General features: G+C 55.6%; 1 protein-coding gene across 7 annotated transcripts in view; it reads right to left on the bottom strand.

The window, feature by feature from the left end:
• The window catches only part of COL13A1 (collagen type XIII alpha 1 chain), a 77,020-nt gene extending 76,223 nt beyond the window's left edge, over window positions 1–797 (bottom strand). For 6 of the 7 annotated variants that reach the window (XM_058298958.2, XM_058298959.2, XM_058298961.2 and 3 more), the window contains exon 1: window positions 493–513. The gene's annotated coding sequence lies outside the window, so the exon portion shown is untranslated. Of the gene's footprint in view, window positions 1–492 lie in introns of all 7 variants that reach the window. The other variant, XM_071215838.1, reaches the window with a different exon arrangement.
• Between the last annotated feature and the right edge of the window lie 23,380 nt (window positions 798–24,177).

The following is a 24,177-nucleotide window of genomic DNA, read 5'->3' as shown; positions in this document are numbered from 1 at the left end:
TGTTAAGGTCCCATTAAAAGGAGGCTACTGTTATTATTCCTACATCCTTCCAAAGTCCCTATGGTTACTTGGCACAGCCTTTCCAGAAATTCAGAAATAGCACCTGAGGGAAAATAGTCTTAGCGTCTACTCTTTCACCAGAAGGCGCAGGAAAGAAGGGGCAGTGAGCCACTGGGCTGCTGCCCCCCCCCCATTACGGGGGGTCTGCCTGGTGGTCAGTGTCAGAGTTGGAGGGGTCTGCATGTGTGCGTCACATGCCTGGGACCCCAGGAGGGGCCCCAAGGGGCTGAGCTGTAGCTCATGATGCTCCAGCAGGGCCCTCCCTAGTCTCAAAGGAGGCAAGGGCTGAGGGTGGGCTTCCCCTCAGTTAGGGATTAGAGACCCTGGAGAGAGGCTCTCACCCGGACACACCCAGAGGAAAAGCAGCCAACCCACCTAGCCAGGCCTCGGGTTGAGAAAGAGCAAAGGAAAGAAGAAATGAAAGCTGCTTACCGGGAGTCCAGGTCTTCCAGTGGGACCCTGAAAGAAAGGGGTGACAGTGAGGTTTACACAGGTCAGGGGTTTGCAATACCAGATTCTTCAGAGCTGCCCTGACTGGCTGCACAACTTTAATTTTGGACTTACAGCCAAGCAAGCTGTGAGCCACTTAAGTCCCTTCAGTTGACCCGTTGTGCCATATTTGTCATAGCAGCTCTGGCAAACTGAGACAGGGAGGAACTACCTGGGAGAGCTTCGAGAGCTAAGTCCCAACCTTGCCCTGGAGGAGGCAGGGGGTCCAGGAGAGACACTGGCATCTTGGTAGGGGAGACAGTGCGGCTTAGAGGCTAAGGGATGGGCTCTGGGGTCAGCCTGCCTGTGGTCAAACCCTGGCTCTGCCACTTACTGGTTGTGTGACGGTAGGTAAGCTGCGGGGCCCCCTGGCCCTCTGCTTGCTCCTCTGGCACATGGGAGAGCAGTCACGCCTAGCTCTTAGGACCGAATGAGAATGCACGCAGGGCTCTCGGCACAGGGTCTGGCATTAGAAGCGCTGAACAAATGGTGCTATTACAAGTACTATTAGAAGGGAAGAGGGCTGGAGGGGTGTGAGGAGCTGGCCTCGATTTCTCCCTCTGGAGACCCTCCTAGCAGGTACAGATTTCATCCTTGCAGACATCCTGCTCTTCCCATACACCGAAGGCAGAAGCCGAAGTGGCCTCAGGATGTTCCTAGGAGGACAAGTTCCTGCTCCAGGGCTGAAACCCAGGAGGCACCGGGAGGACACCCCTCCTCCGCCGTAGTTCCCGAGGACGCCCTCTCAGCCCTGTGCCTTGGGAGTGCTGGGTAACGGCCGCCAGGGTGACAGGACACCTCCCACCCACTCTGCATGCTTCCACCCGACCACCAAAGCGCAGCTCCCGGGGCAGGGGCTTTTACGTTCTCCAAGACGCACTGTAGGCTCTCAGGACACCTGTGTGAATGAATGAATCAGGGCGATACCACGTGCCCGAAACTTAGCCCTCTTCCTTCCCAGGCCCCCACAGAGACCCCTCAGGGCACTGAGTAGCCCTCCTTCCACTGAAGCTTTAGCGCTGAGCCTGTGGGGTCGGGGTTCAACCACACAGGGAGGCTCCACTCAGGCCAGAACAGCAAGGGACAGTTCACTTACAGCTCGCAAGGACTTAAAACCACTATCGCCCACATCACACCATCCTCACGAGGCTACACGGAGGCTCAACACGAGGAAGAGCCGGCCTCCACCCAAGCCTCTGGCGCGCTCCCGCCTTACTGCAGCCCTGCTTTGGGCTGGATGACCAATAGATGTCAGCTTGAGCGCCACCTCCAATGGACTGGTAGTGCCTGACTCTAGGGTTGTGCTAAGAAGCCTCCTAATGGATTTGCAATGTCTGCCATGGGCAGGAGGGGTGGGCAGGGGTGGCCACACATTTGCTACATCTTAAACAATTCCTGCTACAACTGAAATGCACCCTTCGTTGCCGTGTCCTCTAGGCACTGGCTGTCCTGTCGGGAACCGGGTCATCTGCTTGGAGTGCAGAGCCATCCCAGAGATGGCCCCAGCGATAGCCACAGAGGGCAGAGGGCAGGCGCTGCCACCAAGGGCATCCCTGACTTTTTGCAGGGAGCAGAGAGGACAGGGCTGAGGCGGAGGTTTCCACCCTGACGCACTTCCGGCTCCGCTTCCTCCTGCCTGGGTGTTTCAGCAGCCGTCGGGCAAAGGTTCAGGACTTCTCCTCCGTGCCAGGTCAGAATGGGGGAATCGCTTCCCGGATACCTCTGCTGCCGCCACAGGTGTGACTCGGCTGGAACCGGGCAGGTGGGGAGCACGAGGAGAGAACATTTGCTTCTCCTCGGCGGCACCCGCTCTAGGTCAGAGTGCTCGGAACCCTAAATTTCTGGTGAGGAAAGGACCCTCGAGCCAGGCAGGGCCTTGGCAGGGGCCCCGCCCTTTCAGCAGGGACCCAGAGCTGACCTCGCCTGGGGTGGCTCCGGCAGCCTGGAGGTGGAGACGCCGTGGGTGCAGGAGGTTCTGGGCGCAGGAGGTGAGGGCTCTTTTGGTTTGTCAGAAAGGACAGGGGGGAAATAAGGGCCATTTCCAGCAGGTGGTCTGTCAGAGTTCCCAATAGCAGAGTTTATTTTGGAAGATTGATGACAGGAATTGAGATCCGACATCCCAAACACGCCACGATAAATCATTCCCCCTCAGTTCAAGAAGGGAGGCGATTCTCCTCTCTTGGTGTGACTCATCAGTCGGGGCGCTGAGCAGGGTTCTCAGCATGGGTTCAATTTACTCTTCGGGGAGCAGATGGAACACTAAATAATGGCCCTATTAAAAACTGGGCAGGCTGCTCTCCCAGGTACATAACAAGAGGAAGCAACTCTGGAAGGGACGGGAGCCTGGTTGATTTCAGCAACCTTCTTGAGACATGATGAGGCAGTCTGGGCTCTTTCAAATCCCCACCCCCGGCTCCCCTAGTGCCCTCTGGGTCTTTTGTTGGGATATCAAATGTCTCTCAAAGAAGACGGTGCTCCTGTTCTCTGGGTCCATTACTTCGGGGAGATAGCCTCCTTGGGCTCTTCTCAAGTTCTCTGGAAATAACCGGGCTCCCCCACCCCACCCTGGGCCTCAGAGGGACTCCTGGAGAGAGGAGGGACGCTGTAATTTACGTGTCGTCTCCAAGGTCTAGCCTGCCGCCATGACTTTCCCTTACACAAGAACCGCCACCCGCCCAGGGGACTGGGCCATCGCAAAGCTGCCCACTTACTGCTGGGGCGTGGCGCCAGGGGCCTGGCGCAGCCCATGCTGAGAGCCGCACGCCGACCTGTTTTCTGACCGGCAGGAGCCTTTCCAAGGACCAGAACCGAGGAGAGATGATCTCTTTCCTCTTTCTAATACCTTGTGCTTCTTTGACCCCAATTGCTTCTTCGGGGGACAAAGGAGCTGGGCTAACAATGGGGCGAGCCGTCCTTTCAGATTTAAATGCGGGCCCTGCTTTGTATTGGGGGTGGGGGGGGCAGCCACCGCCCGGCCCTGGAGTGGGTAGAGGTGGGCGGAAGGCGACACACAGCCTCCTTTCCCGTGTGAAGAGTCGTGAGGGATCTGCAGAGGCGGTCTGCGTAGGAGCTCCCTGGGAAGGCAGCAGAGGGCCCACGGCCGACCCCCCACCCCGGCCCGTTACCGGCAGGGAGCAAAGTTCTTTGAGATGTGTGTGGCCCGGCTGCAGCTTGAGTACTTACAGGAGGTCCTGAAAGAGAGAGAGAAAATGCCAGGGTCAGCGTCACTGCTGTAAGGAATACGAGGTGTGGGTGGGCGTGGCAAGAGGGGGGTTGGGGGGTCAGGGGGTGGCTGCCTTAGAAGCGGTGTCCAAGGGTTTCATCTGGACTTCAGAGCTTGTATTTTTCTGGCCGGCCTTTGCCAATGTAATCTCCTCCCCCTTTATATCATCTCCGTATTTTCATGATTGGATGAGAATTCCAGAGGTCTGGACCCCAGGCTCAGCCCTCCTGGGAGCCTAAAGGTGATCCCTAGGACAGGCCCCCACCTCAGCTTCCCTGTCCCTGAAACAGACTCTTCAGGACCTGCCCAAACTTGTGTGCAGGGCTGCTCTGCAGAACACAGCACGGTGGGCACCAAAGTTCACAGAGAAAGGTGGAAAGTTTAACAAAACCCAAAGAGATTATGACAGGTCTCATGCTCGCTGTCCTCTCCAAGTTTCCCATGAAGGCACTGGAAACAAGCAGCGAGGAGAGCGGGCAAGGCGTCTCCTTCCGTTCCCTGCCTGAGGCCTGCGGGTCTGCCCCGGTTTCTGTTAAGCTATGCGCCGGCTGCCCTACCCTCCCGGGACCACTGCCCACTTCTTTCTCAATGCCCACCTCTCACGCTCCGCACCCTCTGTGCCACTCTCTTTTCTTTTCCTCTCTGCGTCCATTGTCCCTTCTCCCTCCCATAGACCTCAGCAACAGCCCTATGCTGTCTTGGCAATCGCCAAGAATGACAAATTCAAGTCTTCCGAGGAGGAAGCAAGGGCCGGGGCTGGGTAGGGGCTGGGAGAAAAGCAGCAGCAGAAAAATCATGAAATAAAAGGCATTTCTGCGGAACATGAGTCACACCCCCCCCCCGGGCTGCTGGCTTCCCAGCTGGGCCTGGAGCATCTGCCTGGCCAGTAGTGACCTGGCGACGTTAACGCAGCTGCCACTCCTGCTACTCCTTTTATGCTCGGCCAATAAAGACTCCTCATGTTTCCCCTCGCTCCTCACTTTCCCAAAGCCCGCTTCCTTCCCTCCTCCTCTAGCCATGGCTCCTCTGTCCTGGTGCCAGTCCAGGAGGAAACAGCCTCTTTCATTCTGGCCTCCGTCAAACCATCATGCTAAGGTGGAACAAAACGTTGAAAAAAAACAAGTCGAGAGGTGTAGTAACTGGGGGGGGGGGCCCACACCAGGGTTTCAGAACAGGAGAGAGAAGGTGGCTGGTGGAGGAGGGGAGCGTCTGGGACCTATTAGGCTCCAGGGCGGGGGACATCTGAAAATGTCCCCCGAGGTGCAGCCTGCCAGAGGGGCTGGCCCCACTGGAAAGTCCATGCCTCCTGGCTGGGGGAAGTGTCCTCAGAGTGAGAAGCAGCCTGGTGACAGCTCAGCCCCTGGCAATTCGGATGTTTGGGTCACGTGGGTGGCAGATGCCCAGGCCCGCTGGGCCTGACAGGACGCTGGCTCCCAGGGCTGCACACAGGCTAGGGGACGCAGGCCCTGCCCTTGGCAATCCGGGCTGCACAGCTATCACCAGGTGTGCCTGGGGAGATGACATGGGACTCAGCGCTCTGCTGGGTCTTGGGAGAGCACATGGCTGGGTCCACTAAGTTCCCCTGAGACATACAAATTTTAGCGATGAGTTGGAGGTTTTTGACATCACCAGCACCATTGTCATTGCTGCTCATCCCTCTAGGTGCCTACTCGGTGCCAGGCACACGTCTAAGTGTTTCCATTTGTTAACTCCCTTAATCTGCATCGCCCCACGGGGTAGGTTCTACTATCCCAAGTTGCAGGTGGGAAACTGAGGCACAGAAAGTCCGAGCGACCCCCTTCAAGCTAAGCAGGGAGCAGGGTGTAGAGCTCCAAATCCCTTCCCCACAGGGCTTCTCTCTAGGGGTCTCAGAGGCAGCCTGGCAGGGCAATGGCTTTGGGAAGCTCCGTGGTGCTGGCTGCAGTCAAAGTAGAGGTGTGGGCTGGTCTCCCATGGGGGCCACTTGGCCACATGCAGAGCTGTGGGCAATGACAGACCCCTACCCTGGCTGGGCACCGTGGTGGTGGGAGCTGTGTACCCCAGAGAAGCAAGGTCTCAAACTTAACCCATTCCTGGGGGTGTGAGTCCTTGGACACAAGAGCTTTTGATTTTTGATGAGGCTTCTTCAGTTAAGGTATAGCCCGGCTGAGTCAGGGTGGCTCTTAATCCTACTGTGGAAGGCCTTACAGGGAAGGCCACAGAGAGAGAGAGTGCCAGAGGCAGCAGCCGGAAGTCAAAGGAACCTGGAGGAGAAAGGAGAAACCGCGAGAGGCCCCCAAATGCCATTCTTTTGGGAGAAAGCATCACCTTGTGACGCCTTGATTTTGGACTTCTCGTAGCTTCAAAACCACAAGCCAATCAAGTCCTGCTGTTCAAGCCAACGTATTGCATGGCATTTGACTCAGCAGCCAGGAGACTCAAACAGGCACCAGAGAATCACCCTCTGGAGATTGCTGAGTCCCAGTGTGCAGATGGGAATGAGAGACCCAGGGAGGCCGGCATGCAGCTGGGACCACTGAGTGGGTGGGTGGCCTCCTGATGCCGCACCCGGGGTCTTGCTCACAAACCACATGACCTCTTGTGACCTGCATTGCTGACCCTGCTGAGGGCGTGGGAAAGGTTCTGCACAACCCACTGTCAGATGGCGAGAGAGAAGGGGAACCCCTCAACTCCTCCATGGGCCTGCTCCGGGTGGCGTGGGGATGTTCTGTCCGAGACCCAACCCCTTCCCTGGGCCTGGGGTCCATCACCCACCAGCGTGTAGTAACAGATGGCTCCAGTCCCGGGACATCGTCTGGGTCACACATTAATTTCCAACAATATTTTTGTATGTTCATATATTCATTCATTCATTCAACAAACACTTAATAAATGTCTACTGTGTGTCAGGCATGGTGCTGGGCTATGATATAAAGATACGTAAGGGACAGTCACTACCCTTTAAGGAAGGCAAGTTTTATGTTTTAAGCACCTGATATTTCCCAGGCCTGATGGTAGGCTCTGGCACTTTAGAACTCAAGAGCTCAATTCCTCCTCTGTGCAGTCAATAGTGCCCTATCTCAGGAAGCTGGAGAAATTCCAGAGAGGAGGACTAAATGAGCCAAAGTCATTAAGAGGGAAAGGTTTGCTGGAGGAGCATTCATTCATTCATTATTCTATAATGGGTACTGAGCATCTATTACGTGCAGGCACAATGCTAAGTACAGTCGCTCTAACGCTGCATTTAATCCTTAGAGACTCATGCCAGGTCGCCATTATCATCCCATTTCACAGGTGAAGAACCTGAGGCTTAGAGGTTAGGCAACCTGCTGAAGGTCACCCTGCTTTTGAGTGTCAGTGCCGCGAGTTTTAAAAAACAGGATTTGAACCCTGTCTCTCTCAGCACGAAGCCTGTGCTCTCCAGGCTGTGAAGGTCACAAGGGGGGGAGGGGCTTCATCCCCTCACCTGGCCTCAGCCACACACCCCCCATTATGGGCAGGAGAGTCCTCTTCCTCTCCCCCACAGGCCTGGCCCCACCCCAGGCTTAGAATCCATCCTGGTCCCGGACAGGGGGTGTGGAGCCACAGGGTGCTCCCGGGTTCAGCATCACATGAGCCGTGTGCTGACCCTGCTTTGGCGCTGGGCTCCCAGCAGCTGGGGTCACCGCCCACATTTGCTGGGCCCTGCTGCCAGGCTTGCTGCAGCCGACCTCCTGCCCCTTGGCTCTGCCACGTGCCGGGCCCATCCCTGCCAGGACGGAGGCTCTGCTCCCCAGGCGCTCCTCGGATCTCCAGTGGCTGAACCAGCCAGCTTTGTCCCACTGGAGCAGCCCTTCTCAACTGGGGGTGATTTTGCCTCCCAGGGGACAGCCGGCAATGTCTGGAGACATTTTTGGTTTTTACAACTGAGAGGTTGCTCCTGGTCGCCAGTAGAGGCCAGAGATGCTGCTAAACATTGCACAGGTGCAAGGCAGTCTCCTCCAACAAAGACTTCTCTCGCCCCAAATGTCGCTAGTGCCAAGGATGAGAAACCCTTTGCTGGACTGATGGGACTAGCTTGATCTCCCAGGCAGCCTGTGTGCCTTCAATTCCCAGAATGCACCCACCTGCCCTGCCCATGGCGGGAGCCCAGCCCTTGCACCACTAGTGACCTGTCTTTTGAGTGTCTGTCCTTTGACGTTTGCCAACTTTGGGGATCCCATTCTTCTAGAGTTTGGCCTGTTCTACCCCCACCCAAGACCTCATAGGACAAACCATAATCCACTTACTGAGCCTGCACTCTGTGCCTGGTGCTCTGACATAATATACATAATCTACAGTGACGGTATATACGCTATCTCATGCAGGGAAGGAGCTACTATTCTTCCCAATCTACAGCTGAAAAAGCCAAGGCCCAGAGAGGTTAAGGCATGCACTCCAGGTTGCAGGGCTCACGCGGACCTCCAGACCTCAGCCTGCACCCAAACCCAGTCTGTGTGCTCGCCACATCTCCCCGGGGCACAAACACAGCGGGGCTCACTGGAGCAGGCTTCCGGGACCCCCAGGACCCTGGGCTTGAAGGAGCAATAAAAGGAAGGACCCCTTCCTCCAGCCACCTCTGCCTCCAGGGGAGCTGAAGAGGGAAACCCGAGCAGCTTCACAAACCACCGAGAGAAATCCATCAGTGACAGGCATGCTGAGCCGTTCAAGGAAACTCAATGAGTTCCGAGGCAGTGTCTGTCCTTTGAGGTTGACATCAAAGAGGACAACCAAGCCCTTCTCTCTTACAGCCCCGCGGCAGACACACCGACTTTACAGGGGAAGGGCAGACACAGCTTTCTGGGGCAGACCGCCTGGATTTGGTCCCCCGGGAGCATGTCTGACAAATCATGCTTTGTGACTGACAGAGCACTTTCTTATATCTTAACTCGCTTGAACATCACCATAATCTGACTCCCACTCTATGGACGAGAAAGCTGAGGCTCCGAGAAGGGCTGTGACTTGCCTCTGGTTCACAGCCCGCAAGTGATGGAGACGCTACATGTCGTGAATCCTAGTCCAGTGCTCTTCTCAGGGCAGTCTGCCACTGGCAGAGCTCTAATGGGTAACAGGAGTCTTTACATTTCCCAGAAAAATTGCAGGACTACACAGCCAGCAGTGTGTATTGGAGCCAGCTAATAGAGTCCTGGGAGAGCCGATTAATTGGGGGCATCTCCTCCCCAATCTGCCTTCAGTCACTTCACATTGGCAGCTGGAAATTGGCCATGGTGGGATAGAAACATCAGAAATCAACAAGAGCAGTAAATCAGCTGCTACTCCCACCCTCAGTCCCGAGAGCCAGTTGTTAAACATTTTCCAGCACTCCTGTGATGATGTTTCTCAGCCACAAGACATCCCTAGACCTTTTCAGCTCTGACTGATGAGGCATAACAGGTCCTGAGAGTGTGGGTAGCAGTTAAAATCACACACAACTGTACTCTGCTCCTGCACTTGTGGCAGACATTGCTAATCAATCACAGTTAATCTTCCCCAATGAGCACAGGCAAGGCTTCACAATTCTTTCCAATCAGCAGGACATGGCACACTAGATGGAACCTACTACTAGTCATCTGGGAACTAGAGCCACCTGGGGGGTAAGGCACGGGGCAGCAAGCAGGCAAAGCCCGAGGGTTGTACGGGCGGTAGTCTTATCAGGCAGGGCTTGGGCCAGCCTTGAGGGTTGGAGTAAACCGAGGCAGTCACCCACTCTGAACCCACTTGGCCAGGGTGGGGGCGGCAGAGAGGCTGGGTGCCCTAGACCTCCCAGGCACAGCTTGCACTAGGTGTGGTGACTGACATGAACGGCAGCCCCCTCCCCCCTTCCCCATCCAGCTGTCAAGATTGGCAGAGAGACGGGGAGGTGCAGGTGGGGAAGGGACGGCGCCAGCAAGATCCCCTCAGCTAGCCCCTGGCCCAGCCCCAGCAGGTCCTCAGATCACTCCCGAGCCGCAGCTGTGCTGCTGCCACACCTGGGGCAGTGGGAGAGTGGCCTGGAGGCCACCTTCCTGCAGACAGCATGGAAGGGTTGTCCAGCCCAGCGGCCCCTCGGGCCAGCTCCTGGGACCCCTTGGGCTCTCTGCCCTTAGCAAGCCCCTCCCTGGGGCCAGGGTGGGGGATAGGATGGGGGACACTTAGCTGCCTCAGCCTGGGTTGCAGACACCCTCGGTTGCCTCCCGAATGGCCATTCTCTCTCTCCTCCTTCCTAACGGAACCCCGATTTATCCCAGGGTTTGTCCTCTCTCCACACAGCCCTGAGGTCCCAGGGAAGTGGATCCCGCTCACTAGGAGTGGGTGAGCGCCAGCGCCTGGGGCCAGGAACCCTTGTGAAGGTGGCTCTGGTGAGCTTGGGGAGACCCGCTTCAGCTGGAGGTGAGGGAAGCCCATAGCCGAGGCCACCCAGACGATGGCAGTTCCCGCAATGACGGCGTCCGCGTGCCCCGTCGGGGGGGAAAGCAGCTCGGAGGCTGCTGGAAGCTGAGGCTGCGGGGGCTACTGGCCTGCGGGAGGCCCCAGGCAGAGGCGAGGAGAATGCCGGGTGGGGGGCCTGGCAGCAGGGACCCTGCCCCGAGGAGGGTGGGCAACCCCTCCGATGGACGATGGCCATGGCATCACGCCATCACTTGGGCCCACCCCGCCAGCCGGGGAGAAGAGAGAAGGAAGGGGCGGGGGTGGGGGTCCTGAACCGGCGGAGGGTGCCCCTGAAGGGCGAGCGTTCTAAACAGGAAGTGCTGTGTGACTCTGGCGTGTTTTCCGCCCTTCGGCAGAAGTCAGGGGCTTGAGAGCAAAGCCAAGTGTGGGGCAAAGAAAGTCACGTCCTTGCACACTTGAGCTGCGCTGGCTCCGTGCTCGCCTCACAAGTGTTCAGCATCACAGGCACCTGCTCACCGCCCGCGGTGTGGGCTGCTTGCAGGTGCTTTGGGTCACACTGGCCCTGGCCTGGGGGCTCCGGCCACTTCTTCCCCGAGGCGGCCCCATAGCCAGTCACCCGCCTCTGCTTCACGCAGCCCTCCCCAGTGGGCCCACGTGGTCCCCTGACCCCAACCTGCCCAGGTTAGCCGGGTTGGCCGCAGGCCTCAGGGCCTCTCCTCTCCTGCCCCCTTTGGGCCAGGTTGGCCCCGCCTCCACCCCCTTTGGTCCCCACTCGGTCCTGACTTGCTCCCCACCCCTACGCGGGCCCCCGCCTGGGTGCTGCGCGAATGGACCAGGTCTGCTCAGCCGAGCCCTCCGACCTTCTCAGGGTCCTTGCCTCAGCTGTTCTCCCGGATGCACGTGGCAGCCCTGAGAGGCTGGGCGGGTTTCGGCAGCCCCGTTTCCCGCAGGAGGGACGCAGATGCAGTGAGGGAAAACGGCGCCCAGGACCTCTCGAAAACTCCAGCAAGCTCCGGCCTCGCCTCCCGCTCCAGCTCCCGACCTCGAGGGCTGGGCCAGGGCCCAGGCGGGCCAGCGGCCTCAACACCCAGGACGCCAGCCCAGGACCCGGGCCCCAGGGTCATTTATTTTCTCTCATTGGGGTGTCCTGTCCATCCTTGCAGGAAGACAAGTCTCCTCTGAGGCACAATAGCTCTGACCCGAGACCTGCTTCCTGACGCCGGATCTCGCCAGCCCACCCGGGGTCCTTGTGGAAGGCCTGGCTGGGGCACCTCAAACGTCACGGCCTCTGCGGGCGGGACCCCCCCAGGCCACCGTGGTCTGCTCAGACCAACCCTGACCTCAACCCTGCAGAGGCCTGGTGGAGGGCCCCGGCTTTGAAGGTCTTTTCTCCTGAGCATGGGCTTTTTTATTTTAAGGTCACATTTATGGATAGCCCCTTATGGGGGCTGCTGTCGTCATTCTAAGTCTTCTGTCTCATTGTCATCATGAACACTAATATTTACTGAGTGCTTGCTAATCTCCAGAAAAGGGCCTAGCACTTTATACATCACCTCATTTAATCTTTACAATAGTCCTATAAGGCGCCACCTAACAGATGTGGAAACTGAGGCACAGAGAGGTCAAGTCACCAGACCATGGTCATACAACTGGAACCCCAACATGCCCATCGTCCCAAAGCTACACAGGACCTCACTGGAGAGCCACAACAACTCTGACAGGCAGGGTCGCTGTGGTTATTATCCCATTTTACAGGAGGGGCTCTTGAGGTGCAGAGAAGTTAAATGACCTGCCCAAGGTCACACAGCTGGTAGGTGGCAGGACAGGCAGTGGAAATCAGCTTTCCCCTAAAGCTCTTCTCCTTAACCCCTACAGTTATTGCTTCAGCTGTGAAAGCAAAGTAAGAGTCCACAGACTTAGGGTGGTGGGGCGAGAGGTTCAGATTGCTGAGAAAGAACAAATCTAATTAAGTCCTTTCCAGTCCTTTGAGTAACACGTGGCCCCATCCACGGGGCCAGCTTTGGAGTCCTCTCATCTCCTTGCCCGAGCCGGTCGCTATGCACGCCCACTGAGGAGCGACTGCTAACCCCCACCCAGGCAGGGCCCATCTGAGGAGTAACTACCCCAGCCACACACATGCATCAGCCTCACGGGTTTATTGCTCCTCCTTTACGTAGAAGTAATGAACTAGAAACCTGACTGACAACTTGACCTTTCACTTACCAAACTGGACTCCTGCCCACCACCCCCAGTACAGTCTTGTGGGTAAGGGCATGGACTTCAGAGTTGAAAAATCACAGGTTCAAATTCCAACTTTGCTACTTATTAGCTGTGTGATCTTGGGCAAGTAGCTTAACCTGTCTGAGTTCCACTGCCCTTCTCTGTAAAATGCAACTCCCGATAGTATCCACCCCCACTGGATTTGGAAGGTTAAATGAGAGAGTACAGGTAAAGTGTTTAGCACTGTTCTTGGCTTAAACACTCAATAAATGATAGCTATGGCCATTATTATGTTATGAAGTCAGGAATAATGACATTTGCCCACAAAATGTATGAGACCTTCTTCTGTGTTTTAACCAGTCAAAGAGCTAATACTTAGAGTGCTCTGGTCAGCCACCATCCAAAATGCTTTAAGGATATCTACGTATTTAACTTTTACAAGCCTTGTAAGAGAGGCACTGCTACCCCCATTTTACAGATGAGGAAACTGAGGCATAGAGAGGCAGTGTCCCCTGCCTGGATTGCACAGCTGGCGAGCGGCGGCTAATTCCAGGGCCGTGCTTCATGGCCGCTCAGATGAGCCCCCGAAACCTTGGAAACCAAGAACCACAAACAGGCAGGGGTCAGGTTAAGCTGCGATAACCAGAGCATGATGGATGGGGCTGGATGACCATTTGAATAAAATAAGAATAGATTAAAGTCTGGCTTTGAACTGGTGGGACAAATTGCGTAATTCCTCACTTCCTTGGGCCCCTGACACTTCCAGGTTGAGGTCAGAATCAGAATGAGAGTGAGGAAATCTTGGGGGTAGGTCTTGCTAGGGGAGATTGCAGGCTCAATTCCGCAGATTCAGGCCAAGGGCAGGCATTGTTCTCAGGCTGCCAGTTCCCCGAACACACGCCGGCTCAGGGCAGAGGGGCTGGGCTGGCTGGACACAGAACGGGGCAGTGGCCCAGAGAAGGGACACTGGTTCACCATCAAGTGATCCAGGTGGAAATCAACCTGGTGCGGGCAGGGACTGCCCATTGAACTCTGCTGCCTCGGACTTTATTCAACTTTATTTATGTAATGACTTGGAGTCTTAGGGTCTCTGAACTTGAACTTGTCACCCTTGACTGAATCTCCAAGAAGCGGCAAGATCCCCCACATGACCTGGAGATATCTTCCCAAAGAGAGTTATATTGGGCCGCACCCTCAATCCCTCACCTCTGGTCCTTCCTAGGAAGTCAGCAGCACAAGTGCTACGCCTTTTCCACATCTAAAAGGCACAAACAGTTCTCCAGCAAAGCTCTAGAATGTATACTGCAGCTGCATACCACCTCCTCCAGGCAGCTGGCTTTGATTTATGTCTATCATGGTACCAAACTCAATTGTCTCCCAAATCCTCAAAATCTTTAGTTATCATTTTCATTTCAATGTCTGAATGTCAATTCCATGTTTTTCTACCCTGTCTTCTCTATTAGACTGAAAGATTTCTGATGGCTGCAGCCATTTATTCTTGATTCAGTACTCTAAGAGGAGTTGTGGGAGATGATGTGTTGCAAATGGAAGTGTCTACAAGGATCCAGGCAGGATAAAGAAGTGAAGCCGGCTGGGTGTGGAGCAGTAGGGAGTGGTGGAGACGATGGAAAAGTGCTGAGGGCTTGCCTGTGTGCTTAAAATGAAGTGGCTAGTCCTCAGCTGCCACCAAGTACTGCCAGGTGAGGATACAGACCCATTATTGTCAGATCTTAAAATATTCAAGAAAAGCTGCAAGTTGATTTTTTAAAGGCAAAAATCTCCTGATTTCTAAATGTTGGTACTAATATTTTTAATTTTTGAAAACCCTTCTGCAAGCCAGACAAAGCCTGGGAGGAGCTGCATTTGGTCCTCAAGCTGCTAATTCACAACACACAATCTCTGGGGACCTTCCAGTTTTCAACAGTTGCAATTCTGTGGCTCAGAACCACTGGCCCAGAGTGTGTGCTCAGCAAATCCTGGCTGAATTAAGCGAAAGGATGGGTGGGCCAACTGGCTATCTCCTTGACTCAGGAACTATGAAGAAACAATGTCACAACAGTGTTTGGAAACTGAACTTCTGCTTGGGAGTTAGGATTGGCCAAGTCTGGAACTATTTGGTGATGCTACCTTTGAGTGTGTTTGCATCCCTCCCCTTTCCCTCTCTGCTCCCACCAGGCACGGAAGCACCAAACAAGTCCCCAGCCTAAGTCCATGAGTTAGAAGGCTGAGTTTTACTCAGACCTGGAGGTCAGGTAGGGTAACAGTGAGCAGTGACTGGGAGCAACTGACCATTAGGGAGGTACTTTATTGCCACTGAGTATTCATCTTAAATCTTATTTTTTAATTTGTGTGCAATTAAAAATGTATACAGGGAAGTGGATTTGGCTCAATGGATAGAGCATCTGCCTACCATATGGGAGGCCCAGGGGTCAAACCCAGGGCCTCCTGACCCATGTGGTGAGCTGGCCCACGCCCAGTGCTGATGTGCACAAGGAGTGCCATGCCATGCACGGGTGTCCCCCACATAGGGGAGCCCCATGTGCAAGGAGTGCACCCTGTAAGGAGAGCCACCCAGTGCGAAAAAAGTGCAGCCTGCCCAGGAGTGGCGCCGCACACACTGCTGACGTAGCAAGATGACGCAACAAAAAGAGACACAGAGTCCTGGTGCCACTGACAAGAATGCAAGTGGACACAGAAGAACACATGGCAAATGGACACAGAGAGCAGACAACTGGGTGGGGGGGATGGGCAGGGAAGGGGAGAGAAATTTTTAAAAAAATCTTAAAAAAAAAATATATATATATATATATACACACAGTGACTAGTCGTAAGTGAATGTGAATGCCTGGCCATAGTACAGAGTATTTTAACTTATAAAAGCATAGTCAGATAGAAAATCTTGCTTATCTCTGTCTCTCAATTAATCATGGTTTAAGAAGTTGTTATTGGCTCCAAGGCCATGATTAAGGCGTGCATATGTGACGGGAGGCCAGGAAGCCGTGGGAAATACCAGCCTCATGGGCAGCTGCCTAGAAACTGCCCATGGGCCTGATACCACACGCCTGCCTGAATGGTACCACCCGACACTCTGGACCTCACAGATGGCCAGGAAAGCAGCTCCTCTGTGCTCCGCATCTTCTATGTGCCAAGCTGTAGATGGAGGCCTTTCCATTCATTATTTCTAATCTTTATAACACAACTTATCCGCAAGTTCAAGTATTCTAATCTACCAAGGTTCAATAAGTTTAGATAGGTTGTCCAAGGTCCAATAGTTAAGAAATGATGGAGCCTGGGTTGGTCAGACTCCTAAGTCCATCTTCTTTCTATACTACTGCCTGGAGAACTAGAAAAATGGGACAAAGTTGTACAGGGAAGTGCTGGCAGCATTGAGATGAAAGCCCAGATGTCAGGGCCCTGCTTTGAGTACAAGACTACTCTGGGATGGTGAATACCTGGGACATGTGCCTCTACTCCTCCAGCCAGGGCCCATGCAGACCTAACTAGTCTATTCCAGAGCTGATTCTTATACTTCTGGCAGTCACAACCAATCAATCAGAGCTGGGCCTGGGATGAAACATATTTACCATTCTTGGCCAGGGTTTTGCACAACTCCAAGTGAAAGAACCTTCCTAACTTAGGATGTAGACCCTCTGACCAGAGTCTGGTGGCAAGCAGAGGCAGAGAGAAACCACTATCTTTCAAATGGAGAGGGCTTAAGCATGCCACGGAAGGAGCAGAAGGCAGATGGAAGGATGAAGCAAGACTCCGTAGTCTTACATGCTAGACCAGATAGGCTGGGGGTTGGGGCCCCGTTTGCACAGCTAGCCATGCGACTTCACATGTATGTGTCGGGGTGTGGGGTGCTGGGGTGACCAAGGAGCCTAGGAATGGATACATCTGCACTATGAACAGTGAAAACACTTTGGATTTTACATTTGGCTTTGCTTTTTGAAAAAAAGTTTGTGTTGTTTTGCTGACACTTATTTATTGTTAAAACAGCTCTGTAACAACATTAAAGGCCATTTTGTGAAAGAAAAGCATCATCCCCAGCCCCTGGCCCCCACACGACTGTTTCCAGTTTTTCTTCTCCTCTCTGATCCTGGTCCACATACATACCTATCTTTGCAGAGCTGAGAGCAGTGTGCAGGCAGTTTGGGCCACGCTACTTTTACTTAACATGACAAGGTAAATACATCCCCACATTTGGGAAGCCTTCAAAATTCCATTTTTAAATGGCCGCACATTTCATCATGTTGATACCCTGTGACTCACCTACTTGCTTTACTAGATCTTGAGGGTTTTGATAGTCTATGCTACAATGAATGACTGTGCGTATAGCACTTTGAAAAATTATTCATTAGGCTAAGGAAGTGGGCCTACTGGGTCAATAGGAAACCTTTGTGTGAACATCGTGTTGACTTTCTGCATTTGCTTTTATTTTTTATTAGAGCAGCTGTAAGTCTACAGAAAAATCGTGCAGAAAGTGGAGTTCCCAGATACCCATCCACCCCCTCATTTGCACTTGCTTTTGACCTCACAGAAACCTCTCAGGAGTTTTCAGAACACTGTACTTCACCGGATCCTACGACAATCCCAAGAGGGTTTGTGCCTTCTATTATAAAGACAGGGAATCTGAGGCTTGGAGGGTAAGAAGCCTATTCCAGGTCACCCAGCCAAAAAAGAGGCTTCATTGGACTGGCCACTTGTGTTTCAAGCTCCTTGTCAAAGTTCTTTCCATCAGACCTGAGTCCTGGGTGAGGGATGTTTCGGGGCAGGGAGGGCAGAGCTCACAGCAAATGGGGTCGACGGTGTCGAGAGCAGGCAGAAGCCTCTCTGGTTGCCAGCTATCCCTCCTCACTGCTCCCCCTCCTCACGGAATGTCCTTTCCCGACATTCTCTTGACTTTTAATCAAGAGAAGATGCTGTTGGAGCAGGGGCGGGGCACCCCGAGGAGCCGGGGCTGTGTTCTCAGGGGCCGTTTGCAAGAAGGGGCTCGTAGCAGCTGCCTCTCTGCATGAAGGGCCCCTCCCCGCAGTGGGACACCCTGAGAGGGGGCTCCGGGGGAAGGGCAGGCAGTGTGAGAGAGCTCTGCAGAGGAAGAGGCTGGGTGGTCTCCTAGAGTGCTGGCCCCTCTCTGCCCGAGGCACTGGGAAAGCACAATAAACCCAGCCGAGCAGCCCCTGCCCAGGGCTGGCCAGGGCGGGTCCACCTTGGCTGATGGGGTGGCTTCACTGCCCCGAAGCGTGGGCCCACTCTGCCCGGCCAGGCCCACTCTTCTCCCCACCAGGATGGGGGGGTCTGACTGCGCAGGCCACCCCCAGCACCACCCTCCATTGCCCCACTCCTGGGCCCCCACCAGTCCAGCCTCCCCGCCCGGCAGGGTCTCATCCAGCCAGTGAGTCAGCGATGATCGATTGAGCCCCTACCTCATGGATCTGGCACTGCTCTAAGTTGGTGCTGGGGCTACGGAGGTGAAAAAGACAGGCCTGGTGTAGGCCCTTGGAGTTTGTTTTCTTATCTGGAAAATGGGGATAAAGCAGTCGCTATCTTGTATGGGTGCTCTGAGAATTAAACGAGACAATATGCGTCGAGGGCTTAAACTGGCGCCTGACACATAGCGAGCGCCGCGTCAGTATCAGCGTTGACGTTATTACTTCTAGTTGCAGGAGAGAGCCAATAAACGCACAAGGATGTGAGAAAAATGCAGGCACTGCTACCTGCTACGAAGAAGTTAAAATACGGCAATGTAGTGGAGGGGGGCTGGAGTTTGGAAAATGTGTTAGCTCAGGTGGTAGGGAAGGACTTTCTGAGGAAGGGACATTGGAGCTGAAACTTAAATGATGAGGAGCTGGCGAGAGGGGATCTGCAGGACACACATTCTACACACCGACGAGACACAGCGAGTGCAAAGGCCCTGAGACGGCAACAAGCTTGGGGGTCTGGGGAATAGAAGGAAAGGCCCATATGGCTGGAGCTGTGCTGCCCAATGTGGTAGCTACTTCAGTGACAATTCACTGAAATGAAATAAAATAGAAGGCCCAGTACCCCCGTCTCACCAGCCAGGTCTCAAGTGTTCAACGCTGTCCGTGGCAAGTGGTTATCATACTGGAACAGCGCACACAGAGAATATTTTCATCGTTGCCAAAAGTTCTAATTAAGGAGTGTTGCCTCAGAGCTTTGGAAAAAAGGAAGAGATTGGCATGAGATGAGGCAAGAGTGGCAGGCGGGGGCCGGACCTCGAAGAGCTTTAAGCTAGAGCAAGGAGCTTGGCATTTTTCCTGAGTGCACTGAGAAACCTTCGGGATGTCTTCAGCAGGGGAGTGATGTTATCTGGCCTGGACTTTGGCGAAATCACTTCGGCTTAGGAGGGAGGAGGGACTCCCGTCTGATTCTCCACTCCCCTCAGCCCGAGGAATCCTGAGACGTCAGAGCTGAAAGGGGACAGGTGTGTTCACCGAGCCCAGTCCTCTCACGGTCCCAAGCCTGCAAGTTCTGAGGAGTACACACAGAATGCCACAGAAACTTCTGGAACGCAGCATTTTCTCGAGGGATGCGTGGCTCCCCGTAGCAAAAGCGGGGATGGGGCTGCCGGTCTCAAGGTCTTTTGTCCCTGTCCTGGGCCCCTGACAAAGGCCCCTGTAGTGGACGCCGGGCTGTGCCCTCCACCCAGTCCCCCTCAGAGGGTGAGCGTTACTCCAGATGCTGGAGTGCTGCCCACCTCCTCGGGCGCTGCCTCAGCTGAAGAGAGCCACCTTCTGGCCTGGCCCCCAGGCCCGACCTGGGACAACTCGGAAGGGCCATCCCAGCTCCAGCAACCGATCGGAGCAGCCGCCGCCCTCGTTGTGACGCCCCCACAGCTCACCTCTGCTCGGCCCACTCCTGCCTCCTTCCCTTCCATGCTGTTGATCCTGCGAGCGCCTGATAAACTTCCCCAGGCTGATCTACGTTTCAAGGCCACCTTCCCAGGGAACCCCATCTGCATGGGCTCCCCTCAGCCTTCCCAGTATTGGAGCCTGGAGCCAGGGCAATGAAGCAGCCCCACGATGACTGCACAGGGTGAGCGTGGCCGTGACCAACTGGAAAGGACTCCCAAGTAGGCACTTCCTCAGAACGCAGGCTCTGACGTGCCCCTGCTTCCCCCCGTGGGACACGCCCCGGGCCTGGAGAGCTGCCCTGCGCCCCACTTCCCACAGGCGGCCCTGGTCCTCCTCCTTCTCCTCAGCATGCCTCATCTTCCCAAAGGGAAAGCCCTGGCTCTGAGGGAGTCCACCACAAGCCCAGTTTCCTACGACTCCTAAATGCCTGACCTGGGATTTGAACCCAGGTCTGGTGACTCCAGAGTCTGCCCTGACCCATATTGGGCTGTGTAGTCTAACCTCAGAATTCTAAACCCAAGATTTCATGCATTAACACACACATTCTTTTCAAGGAACTGAGGAATTTGAATCTCACTTTGCCTCTGTTCTAGTCCAGCATCAGAGGACATCCTCCCCCTCCACCCCACCGCATCCAGCGGGAGTTTTATGGCTTCCCTACAGCTACCACCTAATGTCTGTCTTAGGCACTGCTTTTCCAGGCTCTACAAATACTGCTTTGATGTACTTACAGCCCCTACTGAGGGCACTGGTTAATAAATCATCATGTGGAGTCCAGGATGGCCAATCCGACATCTTCCCCTGACCTCCGACCTCACCAGGAGCTGGCAGTGGGGCTGCTCCATATCCCAGGAGTGCTGGGGCAGGACAATTCAGGGAAGCTGAAATCACCTAGGCAGCTCGCCCTGGGCAAGGAGGTCTGGAAAGAGGCCGAGGACATTGGAACCTTAGCAGATGGGAAAAAAAACCCTGAAGGATTTGGGGATCCCAGGAGTCTGGGGACAGGTTGAGGCGAGCAAGGGAAGATGGCAGGAGGCGCTGTCCTTGCCACCAGCCCCCGAGTAAAAGAGAAGACTGTAGAGGGAAGCGGATACGGCTCAACGGCTAGAGCCTCTGCCTGCCAGAAAGGAGGTCCAGGGGGCGATACCCAGGGCCTCCCGGCCTGTGGTAAGCTGGCCCACGTGGAGCGCTGCCGCGCACAAGGAGTGTCACCCCACACAGGGGTACCCCCTGCGCAAGGAACGGCCCCCACGCAAGTAGCGCAGCCCCGTGCAGGGGAGCAGACCGCCCAGGAGTGGTGCTGCCCACACAGAGAACCGATGCAGCGAGACGACACAATGAAAAAGCGATACAGAGAAGAGACAATATGAGATGCAGCGAACTAGGGAGCTGAGGTGGAGCAGGAGAACCATCGCCTCTCTCCCACTGTATAGTTGGCTTCTGAAGAATCAGGACCCATATGCTACTGGGGTCAGAAAGGCCTGCTATGTCGGGGGTGGGAAGGTGGGGGCCAAAATCAGAAAGGAGACGTGAAAGGTGGGAACCAACATCCTCTCCTTCATGGGAAATAAATAAAAACACAAACCCGCCATCAGGAAGCAATAATCCTGCACCTCTCCCCAACGAGAAGGCAGAGGGCTGTGGAGCCTGGGGTGGTGGGGAAGCAGGAGCGTGGCATGGCCCGCACGGACCCCCGAGCACCTGGCTGGGCCGCCAGGGCATCTGGGCCAAGCCCCAGCCCCTCTGCTGGAGGAAGTGGGAAAAGGACCCGAGGGCAGGGCGGTGCGGGTGCTGAAAGGGGTTTCTCTGACAGAACAAGAGAGTGGAGCTGAGGCCTGAAAGTGACTTTCAATTGGTTTAGGGTTAGAAACCTGTTCTTTTTAAGCACCACGATTTAAGACTCTTTTACAATTTGAAGCCATTTTTAAAATGGCTTGAATAGCCCTCTTCATTTTTGGTAAAATTGTTAAGGAATTCCCGTCCATCTGAGCCAGCGGGAAAGATGGAAATGAATTGCTCGGCATGGGGCCGGCAGAGAAGGAGGGTGTCGAGGCACCCTGGGAGGCTAGGTGCGGGCCCAGCAGCAGGAGACCCCGTGAGGACAGCATCACAGGGGCAGGTGCGGCTGGACGTGACAGCCTGGGCTGTGCCAATGTCCAGTCCACACTGTACAAGGCACCCCAGGGAAGGCGAGCTGCCAGAGGGTGCGTCCTGGGGACGTGTGGCCGTCACTGCCCCTCTGTGCTGATGGCTTCTGCTGTTGGGATGCTTCGTTTTGTTTTGTAAGGGGAGGAGGAATCATTTCAAGTGCGAAGAGATGGGGGTCGCGCTCCTGGTCCATTCCCCTCCAGAAAGAGGCAAGGGAAGTCTGGGGCGGAGAAGACAGGTGAAGGAGACAGATCGTCAGCCTGCACCTCCAGCGTGTCCCGGGGGCTGCTCTCTGTTTTGCCAAGTAGAATTTGTTTATATCTGCATAGTCCTTACAGCTTTCTCAGAACTGTGATGTGCATGAGCTTTGGAGTCAAACAGACGTGCGTTCAAATCCTCATGCTTCTCGATAGCTGTGGGGCCCAGGTGGATTTCTTTTAATCTCCCTGAGCCTCCGTTTCCTTATCTATAAAATGGAGCCAGCTGTACCAGTTGTGAGGATGAGACGTGAGTTGTAAGGTTCTTGGCACTTAACAGGCCCCCAGTAAGTGGCAGCCTTGCTTCTTATTACTAAATCACCTTGTGGGGTTAGGATGTGTGCTACCGGAGGATTTTTATTCATTCAGGTCAATGCTTTGCGGACTCCTTGTGACACTCATGCGGCCATCTGATCCATCTTCTTGGCAGCCTCTGCGTTTTTCCTGCCCCTCCCTCGGAGCCCCTCTGTCTCAGCTGGTGCCAGTGGTTTCCCCAGCTCCATGGCTGCAGGGACTTGGGCGGATGACCCCACGCCCCATCTGGCACACGCAGCCCCCACTCCCACCATAGACAAGCTGGGGAGCGGAAGGAGGGTGGAAGCTGGAGGCAAAGCGGGCTGTGTTTCCTGCCTGCATTCTGAGCACAAGCACTTCGGAAGGCATTCTCATTGCAACCTCCCGATGGGCCGGTCGCCCCCTCCCGCCATGGGGCGCCTGGCTGGTAAGGCCTACTGAACTCCTTTAGGTTTCTGGGCTGATGTAGGGCCTCCTGATTGCTTCTGCGGGCCAGGTAGGGAGGGAAGGGGGAGAGAACGGGGAGCCCCTCCCCTCCTCTGGCTGGAGGCCTCCGTCCCTCGTCCCAGGGCCAAGTCCTAATTCCCCGGCCTGCAAATGCCGAGGAGCCGCAAAGCTGGAGGCTTATACACAGGCCCTGCTGTTTACTGGGCGGCTTAGGGCCAGGACCCAGGTCCGGCTGGCCTCAACCACTTCCTCTCCTGAGCTGCCTCTTCTCACCTGGGTTGTAAGTGAGGACGGGGGAAGAGAGGGCAGGAGGCGGTGGGGAGAGATGAGAGGGACAGAGGAAGGGCCTACTAAGTGCTCGGCTCTGTGTGTGCCATCTCATTTAATCGGTGGCAGTAAAGCACGCTATCCAACGCGTGCGCGTGTGTGAGCAGGGCGCAAATGCGGGTTTTGGAGGCAGGCTGGCACAGCCGTCAACAGTACAGGCGCTGGGTGGGGCCTGAGCTCCCGCCCCAGCCCTGACACTTATGGGATGACCTTATCCACAGCGACACGTTACTTCCCTGCCCTGAGCCTCAGTTTCCTCATCGGTAAAACGGGGATGAGAATGCCTACCTCCTCGGGCTGAGGGGCGTGGAGCTCTCAGCATGGTGTCTGGCACACTGTACAGTATTCAGAAGACCGTAGCTATGAGGAGGAGGAGGCGGCAGCGAGGACAGAGAGAGCCAGGTGAGGAGAAACCAGGAGAGGGACCCCGAAGGGGGTCTGAGCACAAGAACTTGCCGCCCTGTCTCCACCTGGGATTTTACCGGCTTCAGTTTTCGCCCCCATCAGTGGCGGTGGTGGGGAGCTCCAAACCAGCTAAGCAGGATGGCAGCAGAGCCTGCACGCCCAAAGGCCTGCACGTCCTGCTTCCCCGCCAGCCCCCGGGCAGAGGGGGCACCCATGGGGGAAGTTCATTCGGGACCCCGATTCAGCCATCCTGGGGCTCACCACCGAGCACCAGAAACCCGCCCTGTGTCTTTAACGGGGCACCGGTTGGGAGCCCAGGAGGGAGGTTAAGACGATTAGCTGGTGCTAACACATTTAGGATGTGGAAGAAGTCTTTTCTTGGCCGTCCATCAAAGGAAGGATTGAATGTCCCCGAGCTTGGAAAGAGCAGAGGGGAGGCAAGGCTGGGGGAGGGGAGTGGGCGGGCCTTATGTGTTTACCAGCTGAGTGTTCTCTCTGGACAGGCACAGGGGGTGTGCGGGAGCCGGGCAGGCGTGCCGGGCCCGGCCAGCTGTCTGTCCTGGCGCTGGCCTTCCCGTCAGCCCGTCTGTCTGTCGCCGCCCCGCCCCCACTGCCCCAACCCCAGCTCAGGTTATGTCCAAGCAGCTGGGCTGAAAGGTGATCCTGGAGGAAGAAGGCCCTTCCTGTTGATGAGGAACCGGGACACTCTCCCCAGCCCCCTCCAGCCCGACCAGACCCCCTCCTCACCCAGGCTCCTGTCCTGGGGCCACCCCCTGCCCCTTGTCACCAAGAGCTGGGCAGCTCCTCGTGCAGCTTCTTGCGTGAGCGAGGGAAACTCGCACGGGCTCCCCGAGAGATGGCAAACCATGCACTAACGCTTCATCGCAGGTTGTTTCCCGCGTGGGCTGGAGGGAGAGCAGGGGAGCCGGGCCACATCCAGGAGCGGTTCATTCAGAACTGCTTGGTGCCAGCTCTGGGCCGGGCCCTGTGTCGGGCACCGGAGAGACAGAGAGCAAGACACTGTCCTGTCCCTGCCCTAGCACCTGCCCCGGGGAGCTCCCCACCT

The sequence above is a fragment of the Dasypus novemcinctus genome, chromosome 6 (genome assembly GCF_030445035.2).
Source record: "Dasypus novemcinctus isolate mDasNov1 chromosome 6, mDasNov1.1.hap2, whole genome shotgun sequence".
In the NCBI taxonomy this organism is placed as follows: domain Eukaryota; kingdom Metazoa; phylum Chordata; class Mammalia; order Cingulata; family Dasypodidae; genus Dasypus; species Dasypus novemcinctus.
Note: the sequence above shows the minus strand (reverse complement) of the source record. Positions and strands in the feature narration are given on the sequence as shown.